This window comes from Cajanus cajan, chromosome 2 (genome assembly GCF_000230855.2).
Source record: "Cajanus cajan strain Asha chromosome 2, NIPB_CcT2T_4, whole genome shotgun sequence".
Taxonomy (NCBI): Eukaryota; Viridiplantae; Streptophyta; class Magnoliopsida; order Fabales; family Fabaceae; genus Cajanus; species Cajanus cajan.
In genome coordinates, this window is record NC_138518.1 from 69439579 (window position 1) to 69448841 (window position 9263).

Below are 9263 nucleotides of genomic sequence, written 5' to 3' on the forward strand. Positions count from 1 at the left end.
CTCATAAATGAATACATCTTTTATCCCATACACTAATACAGTCACACTTTTACTTTTGGACTAAAAAATTATTAACCTAAGGGATCTCTTTTTATTATTTTCGTAGCTTGATTGCTTTTGTGTGTTGATACCTTATGGTATATATAAAGACGGTTTACTTGTTAGCTTCTATGCCTTTTGTATTTATGTATATAAAGGTTTTTTTTTAGAAACTCCACATTGTGTTCTAATAGAAAAAAAAGACTAATCCAACATAGTGGAAAGCCAATTTGTAGAAACTCTCTCATATTAACTTCTTGTGCAGGTACATTTTAGAAAATGACATATTTTTGACTACTAGACTCTCACCTAGTACATTTCTCTTAAAGGGTAAGTTCATTGTGATTTTCATAAGAGAAATAATCAATTTCTTATTTCTTTTCCTGTGCATTTATACCATGTAATAAGTTGAATGAATCTTATTCATATGATGAATTTTACACCATTTTATTAGATTCATGCATCTTCAATTTTTTAAGAATTTTCATTTTCTAATAATTGTTGTATTGTACTATATTGAATTTTCTTATTTCTTTTAGGTATATTGATTTTTTCATGAGAGAATAATTATGGATAAGAGTTGGATACAACAACCTAGATCATCTAGTAGGTATTTGGATGGATTGAAAAATTTTCTAGACTTTGCATTTCAAAATGTTGCCCAAGGAGATCAAATTTTATGTCCTTGCAAGAATTGCAACAATTGTTCATGGGGTAATCGAGAGGAAGTGCATGAGCATTTAGTTTGTGATGGATTTGATAGAAATTATAAGAAGTGGATTTTTCATGGAGAAAGTGGATCTTCAAAAAAAACATATGATAATGAATGTGAGAAATTTAGTATGCATGATGACCTATTAGAGGAGACCTTTATGATGTCGACAGATTTAGGAGAAAATCAATTTGATGACATTATAGATGAAGATAATGAAGAGCTTGATAAAGAAACTACCAGGTTTTGCAAATTGGTAAATGATGCCCACCAAGAAGTATACCCTGGTTGTAAAAATTTCTCCAAGTTATCAATCATTGTTCGTCTACTTCATATTAAGAATCTTCATGGTTGGAGCAATGTGTCATTTAATATGTTGTACAATTTCTAAGAGAGTTGCTCCCCGAAAACTCTTGCTTGCCATCAACATTCCAAGATTGCAAGTTTATCATTAAGGACTTAGGTTTTAGTTATGAAAAAATCCATGCTTGTCCTAATGATTGTATCTTATTTCGAAAAGAGTATGAGAATGAAGATACATGCCCTAAGTGTCATTCTTCTAGGTATAAAAAAATGAAGGTTAACAATTCTAGAAGAAAAGTTCATCGTAAGGTAGCTTCATCTCTAATTCCAGCCAAAGTTTTGAGATACTTTCCTTTAGTACCAAGGATCAAGAAGCTATTTATGTCATCAAAAACTGCTAAATTAATGACATGGCATGATGAAGGTCGGACCAAGGATGGAAAACTAAGGCATCCAGCAGATTCACTTGCTTGGAAAACCTTTGATTCTTTACATCCTAATTTTGCATCAGGTCCTCAAAATGTTAGGCTTGGGTTAGCAAGTGATGAATCACCACATAAAGCACCAACACCAAGTCATCGAATCATGAAACATCACTTTACTATTATAGAGATCAACCTAATAGTAAGAATTTATACCTCTTTATCAAACAAAAAATAAATATAGGTCATATTTTTGTGAAATTCATATTCAATCCTTGTTTTTAAGAAACTTTTCCCCAACTTTCTTTCAAATGTCAATAAATTTCAAAATTTTAAATTCTAACACTAAAATTTCAAATGTCACAACTTTTTCACTTTTTCCAAAGTCATAGCTTGTTCATAAAGTCTTAAATTTGAATTGATAGAGTCAATTAGTAGTAGAGTGTCAAAATAAAGTATTAAATTTGAATTTTTATTATTGTGTGTGCGCGTGTGTTTTCTAAGAATAAGTTTATTTACATTTACTTCACTTAATAATTCATGTTTTGCATTAAATTCAACAATTCAATCATTGAATTATAAGTTTTTAATACATAAATTTAGTTTATAAATTAAAAAAAATTAATATTTCATTTTATTAATTCAAATCGACATATAAAATATTTTTATAATTATCCGTCAATTTTAATTAATAAAAAAATTGAACACACATATCCATCACTATAATTTTTGTTCCTAAAGATTTCTAACATTTCTTAAAAATGTTGAATTTAAATATTTTAGTGTTAATAAGGAAAAAAATTAAATAAAGAAATAACAGTTTATTTTTTACTCTTTTTGTAAAATAATAAAACATTAGTTTAAATCATAAAATTTCATAATTTAATGATTAGTTAGAATATTAAAGATTAATTAATTTTACTTTATTGTTATTTTTATTATATAAATTCATAAATTTAAAAGAATTATATATATTGCATATGAAAGTAATTAAGGAGAATGAGACAATTAAATTTATTATATAAATAGGGAGAAGATAAATCAGGGTCTCATTAAAGGAATAGAAACATGAAGATTTGGAATAAAAAGTACATTTTAATCAGATAGGGTAGAAAGAAAAGAATCTTGTTAGAAAGAAAATAAAAGTTATAAATGAATAGAATGAGAATAATTAGAAATTAAAGACAAACTATAAAGTAATTCATCTATAAGGTCTTCGAATGTAATAGAATCTAATTAGAAAAATTTAGAGCTACTTCTTGTGAGTGAAAAAAATAATAAATTTTGAACATTTCAACATTAAAGTTGTCTTCAAGGATTCTAAGATATTCTTAATTCCTATTTCTATTCTCTCACAAATTATTAAGGTAGAGGAGAAAATATTTATCATGATTTTTAAAAAATAAATATAACTATAATTATTTAATAGGGTATTCCTAACTCTATTTTATTTGTTTATTTTATGTTACTTAGTTAATGTTAATTTATTATTTAGTTATTTTTAATTCTTAAAATATCTTATGTATTGTTTATGTATTCTTTAATTTATTTTAATATATTAATTCTTGTTGCAAATATTTGAGTCAAAATTTTGCTTATAATTATATAAAATACTGTCAAATTTATTTAGATTTCTTTTAAAATAATATCACAAGCTATATATATATATATATAAATAAAAATTGATTAAAAAGATGACATCATCTAATGTTGGCTTATTTAGTGTGTTGTGCAATATTTCTTGGGCTATAATGAATTGTTGACACACAAAATAATATCGTTACTTTTAGAGGATAATGATCTTTTATTAATTATAACACTTCTAGACGTGATAACGCTAATAGTTCTTAAGAGTATTGTAACTATCTCCTTTACTTTTCTGCCTATAAATCATGTAAATCATCTTTATAATATATATGATATATATTACTTGTAACCATGTGAATATGTGTAAATTAATAAATTTAACTTTTCATTATGCTTAATTATTTCGGTATTAGAGTTTGTTTAATTTATAAATAAAAAAAAGGAATATCTTGTAATATTTTTAAAAAATAAGTAATAAAAATTAAATAAAAATTAAATAAATAAATAAAAATCATAGTTATGAAAGAATAAAAAAGGGTGTCACGCCCCTTCCTATCTCCTTGTCTTTAACGTTCAAACAAAAATTTCAAACACCTTTTGCATGTACTTTTTTCTTTATTATTTCAAAACTTCAAACGTTTAATTTTTAAAGATGGATTTTGTAAGTAAATAATTGATTTATGATATATAGTTTTTTTTTTACACAAACTTCCGGTTGTCTTAAAAAAAATAGCATTAGTAATTCAACTATATTTGATTTTGATGAATTGGAATAAATCTACTTAATGCATAACCTTAAAAAGAGGATGTTCAGATCGAAAGTGCTTTACCACCATTTTTAAGCCCTTACAATATTTTTAGACGCCATAAAAGTTCTTTCACATGGAATGTTCGAAAGCTGGTTTCAACTCCTCGACTTGGAGTGAAGGAGTTTATTCAAACTACTAAAATGGACCAGTGTGCTTTGAAGGCAACCTCTGCAGAACAATATGTGGATTTAGAAATAAATCCATCCCTGATAAAGCTCTGACAGAGAGAAGGATATGTTGCTCTCCATTTTGGAGCAGTAAGGTTAGTCTTAACCTTACATGGCAGAAAAGGTCTTCCCGTTACTGCAAGAGTCTCCCTTATAGACTCGACCTTTCATCACTATGAGCACGCTGTCATCGAATCTGTCTTAACAACATTAAATGCAGGAAGTGTTGTTTTAACAATATTTCCAAATTTTAATATCCAATTAAAAGATCCAACTCTTCCAAGAAGATTCAAGGTGCAAGTACAAATTGTCGGAGCATCTCAAGAAGAGGCAGCGTTGGCAGCCACTCTACATCATCAACTAATTTTCAGAGTGCAAGATCACCGTTATGATCTTCCCACATAAGCACAATTTAATAACAAGTACACAAATTGTCAAAGTATGTATATACTTAGATCTTCTAATCCATACGAGGCCCAATAGGTCCATATGTAAGGTATATATATATATATATATATATATATATATATATATATATATATATATATATGATTTTCGTAATTCAACAATAAAAAAAAGGATAAACTTATGAAAGAATCAACATAGTAATAACAAAATAAATTTACAATTTATACAACACAATCAACTTATGCAACATCAAGTTAATTCACAACACAACATCAACTTGTCAACTCCATCTACAACTTTCACTCTTCAAACACAACTTACAACATAAATAACATTTTTAACATAAACAACTTTAATCAAAACATAAACAAGTTTAAGCAACTAATGTGTCTACATATATCAACTTATGGAGATCTCTTTTAATAAAAGCGAGCAATAAAGTAGTTTGATCCTATCAAATCATTATGATTGACCTATTCTAACCAGATTAGATAGATACAATGTTAGGCCTCTTAGAGTACCTAGTAAACTACTTAAAATGATTTATTAGGTTTCATTACTTAAATTAGGAAAGTCAAGTTCTATAGTTAGGATAGAATAACTTGCGTGTAAGCATACTACAACCTTAGCATATTTAAGTCTCATATGGAATTATCCTGTTGACTACCATTTAAATACTACACCTTTTCAACAATCAATTAAGAATTTTATCTTTCAACTTCATATTTTACTGATTGGTTACTTTATACATGTATGACTCGACCTTGCCCCATAAGAATCAACAATTAGTCGTTTTATAATTAGTATGACTCGATCTAGCTCTCATATTTCCACATAAACCTAGAGGAGAAAATTAGTTGTCCATTCAAGAGACAACTTACTCTCTAAAGGGTTTTCAACTCTAAGCCCTCAAAATACCACAACTTATATCCACATAATGAGATATTTTAATTTTTAAAACAATTTTACCCTCTTCTAATTTTTATGTATCTCAACTAAGACATGCATCTCATCATCACATGTCTATACAATTCAACAACTTAATCAGCTTCAAACACCTATCAACTTATAACTTAACAATATAAAACAACTTCACAATATAAAACAACTTCCTTTCATATGCAACTCACAAATAAAACAACTTTAAACATCAATATACATCACCATAGATCAATGCACAATCAACTATAATCATGCAACCACAAATCATGTGAGTAACAATAACTTAATTCTCAAGGTCCACTAACACTCGAAACTCTAAAACAATAACATTACAATAATTTAAAAATCAATCATATATATATATCATAGAATTAATTAATAAAATCATAGTCACGGTGTTACAACTACGGAGTAAAAAAAAGAGAAAAGTTGAAGTGAATTTGATTTTGCAATCCGTTATAAAAACAAAAGAACGGTTTGAATCCAGAATTGTGATGGTGAGAAACAGGTATTTAAGCACCCTAGCTCTCCCCCTCTCTCCAACAAAACAAAGTTATATTTGTGAAGCCATTCCAGTCAATTTCACTACGGCCATCCTTTTGCTCATCATGATATTTGTGAAGCCAGGACGAGCCACGTTCTTTTCTTCGCCCTGTCTATGTTACTTCACCTCCAACTCCTTATATTTTTTTATTTATCATATTATAAATAGGATATGATATTTTATAAATTATTAAATAAAAGTTATTGACATATTCAAAATTCTCATATTATATTATTATTTATTTAATAATTAACTGATATTTGATAATAAGAATTAATAATAAGAAATTTTACTTCTAACTTCTAACACCAAACAACCTTTTTGAGTAGGTATATTAGTAAAGCAAAATTTTAATAGTGAGAGAAGTTCTCGAGTTATAAAAGTTTTTTTTTCTTCATCTTCTTCTTCTTCCCAACTTTTTCAGAGTCATAGAGGATCGTTGTGGGTGTAATTCAAATTAAGCTTATAGTTGAGAATCAAGGTCATGGTGTTGTGCGGAACTTCCCAAAGCTCGAAGCTCGTTCTTTTTCCTCTTTCTCGTTTCTTTTCAACTTTAAGGTAATGAAGCTATAATTGGATTCTTGTTACAAGTTTGAGTTGTACACATGTAATGGCTGAGAGTTTTGTTTCCTTATTGGAGATTTGTTTAAATATATGGTAGTGCTTGACTTTGCTTTATACACTATTTTCTATGTTTTGCTTTGTTTAATAATTAAAGTTGTAAAAAAAAATATTATGAACCCTTTTACTAAGTGTCAAAGTTTAAAAATTTATTATTATTTTATAATTTTGTTAATTTTAAATTATTAAATTCTTTATTTATTTATTCAGTGTAGAAGAGTATCACATCTATATTCTAGTCGCTTTATAGACGATATGACTTGACCTGACTCTCATATCGCATCAATTAAGGTCTTAGAACATATTCAACAATACACAACACGAAAAGCATTCTTATTTACTCATACTATGTTCAACAGTTAGTCAAAACAACACATTTTAATTAGGCAACCCGCACCCGCTGCCATTCTCCCCGCGCCCGACGTCATTGAGGTATAAAGCTTTTGGCTCACCTACGCTTGATGTCAATCTACTTATGTCCGATGTGAATGAGGCAGAGAGTCCATGTGGCAATCATGCCTAGTATGGCCAATCCCATGTTCAACATCATTGAATTGGCGTTTAGCTTCATCTAGATAGTTGTCTTGATCACACTTGACACCACTCAAATAGGACCTAACGTCACTAAGTCAGAGAGTTCCAAGGGCATCTACACTTGATGCCATTCAACCCATGCCCAGTGTGACCAAATCAAAAAGCTCTCCTCAAACTCATGCCCGATACTATCGATCCTACACCTGACATAAGTGAGATAGAGAGCCTTTTGTCTATGTCATGCTCGACACCTTGAAATTGCTCCCACTGCGATGATGAATTATGCACCTGGTAGATTCACAAATTCACTCAATCTATTCCTGAAACTCAACAAAACCATCATGCAATGTAACACAACACATTCATACACCTTACACAAAATCATTTCAAACTAGAATAACAACATGCAACCAAAATTTGAAGTATAAATCATCAAATTCATCTCAACATACTTCATAACAACAAAAACCCCAACTTCAACATTCAAATCTTAAAATCACCAAATATAGCCATAATTTTATGGAAATCAACTAACATACAACTCAAACAATTCATTAAGAACTATGATTCTAGTTTCCTTTACCTCCAAATCAAAGAGAAGAGAGGAAGAAAAAAGAAACAAACTTTGAGTTATCACTGAAAACATCACCCAACAAAACCACAACTCCAATTCTAAGCTAAGGAGCTTCAATCACCATTCAATTTATTCTAAGGTGAAGGAAAGAAGAGATTTCGATAAGTCGAGAGAGAAACGATCCTCCTTAGGTCCTAGAGCTCCTCTCTAAACTATTTCTCTAAGTTTTCTTAAGAATGATTTTATGAAGCTCAAGTCTTAAAATAAATCCTCATATACCTTTTCCTGCAAATCAAATTTGACCTCTAAAACTTTTAAATGACTAAAACTCCTAAAAAAAATTAAAATTTTTAGAATTTCTCAACAAATAAGCAACAAATCAACACAACAATATATATTTCAATATGCTTGACCATAATTAATAAAATGTATAACATTACAACAAATGTGTTTATATATAAATTTTAAAATATAAAATATTCAAATTTTTATAATATAATAATATGTATGAATACATACTTATCATCCTTTTGTAATGATTTTTAATGTTATACAAATATTTTATTAATATAAATCATGTATTTTTGCACTATTAGGTACGCTAGCTCCTCCTTACTCCTTAGTGTTAAATTAAACCTTTAAAATCTATTTAACAATTAACTTTGACTTGCAAACAGCCGACCTTAGCTCAGTTGGTAGAGCGGAGGACTGTAGTTGGTTTCCATGCTGATATCCTTAGGTCGCTGGTTCGAATCCGGCAGGTCGGAATTTTTATTTAAACCTTTGTTCTGGTGTTGACAGTTCACAAAACACTGAATTCTTCTTTCTTAGTATTTTTTTTTTTCTATCCATTTATCCAACTTCTTTCATTCAGAGCATACTATCGAAACATTAATTAGCACTGTTCAGGTCAGGCTAAAGGCTGCAAAACGATGGTGCACTGAATTCTGCAAATGGAAAGGGGCAGTGAATACACAGACAATAGAAGGCTGAAAAAATGAATTTATTTCGAAATTATAGTGTGTGTTTGGTGTTGCGTTTTAAGAATTGATTTATCATAAATTTCCATTTTTTTTTTTTTGAGAAAAAAAAGATAAGCAAAAATACTACTTGAAAGATACAATTGAAAATGGAAGATTCATCAATAAATTATTAAAGACGACTAAAAAGAAGAAATAGAGTGACATAATTAAGAAAAAAATTCATCGAAACGTAGAAGCTATTTTTATTAGCTTCAGGCAAAATTAATTTTCACACTTAAAATTGTGTAAAGAAGAGAAAACTAAACATCTATTCAAAGAAAGGAATCACGTTTTTTCATCCAAATACGTGCGTTAGCTTGCTCTAACGCAAATCCAAACACGCTGATAGACTACAACCAAAAATAGTGTCACGTTCATTTTGTCAGGCTCTTGTTCTTGTTATTTGTTAATACTTTTCTGCAACTTGTGTGCTGAATACACTTAGCTTAAGCAAGCATACTTTTTTTTTTTTGTTCATAAACTAGCACCAAACAGCGTTTTTTTAACATATATAAAATAATTAAGAAACAAAACGCACAACTTATTGTTTAATTTATAGTGTTTTTGAAGTAAATTCAT

At 28.7% G+C, this 9263-nt stretch overlaps 1 long non-coding RNA gene and 1 other non-coding gene across 3 annotated transcripts; one reads left to right on the plus strand and one right to left on the minus strand.

The window, feature by feature from the left end:
- Positions 1–6858: 6858 nt before the first annotated feature.
- LOC109789739 (uncharacterized) lies at positions 6859–8665 on the minus strand. 2 transcript variants are annotated; one of them, XR_014431745.1, is made up of 2 exons: positions 8345–8665; positions 6859–7376 (listed from the first exon to the last, which is right to left on the minus strand). It is a non-coding gene; the product is annotated as an uncharacterized LOC109789739 (long non-coding RNA). The 2 variants fall into 2 exon arrangements; XR_014431744.1 differs by having other exon boundaries at positions 6859–7408; positions 8345–8573.
- On the plus strand, positions 8340–8429 carry TRNAY-GUA (transfer RNA tyrosine (anticodon GUA)). Its single transcript is given in 2 exon segments — positions 8340–8376; positions 8394–8429. It is a non-coding gene; the product is annotated as a tRNA-Tyr (tRNA).
- Positions 8666–9263: the final 598 nt, after the last annotated feature.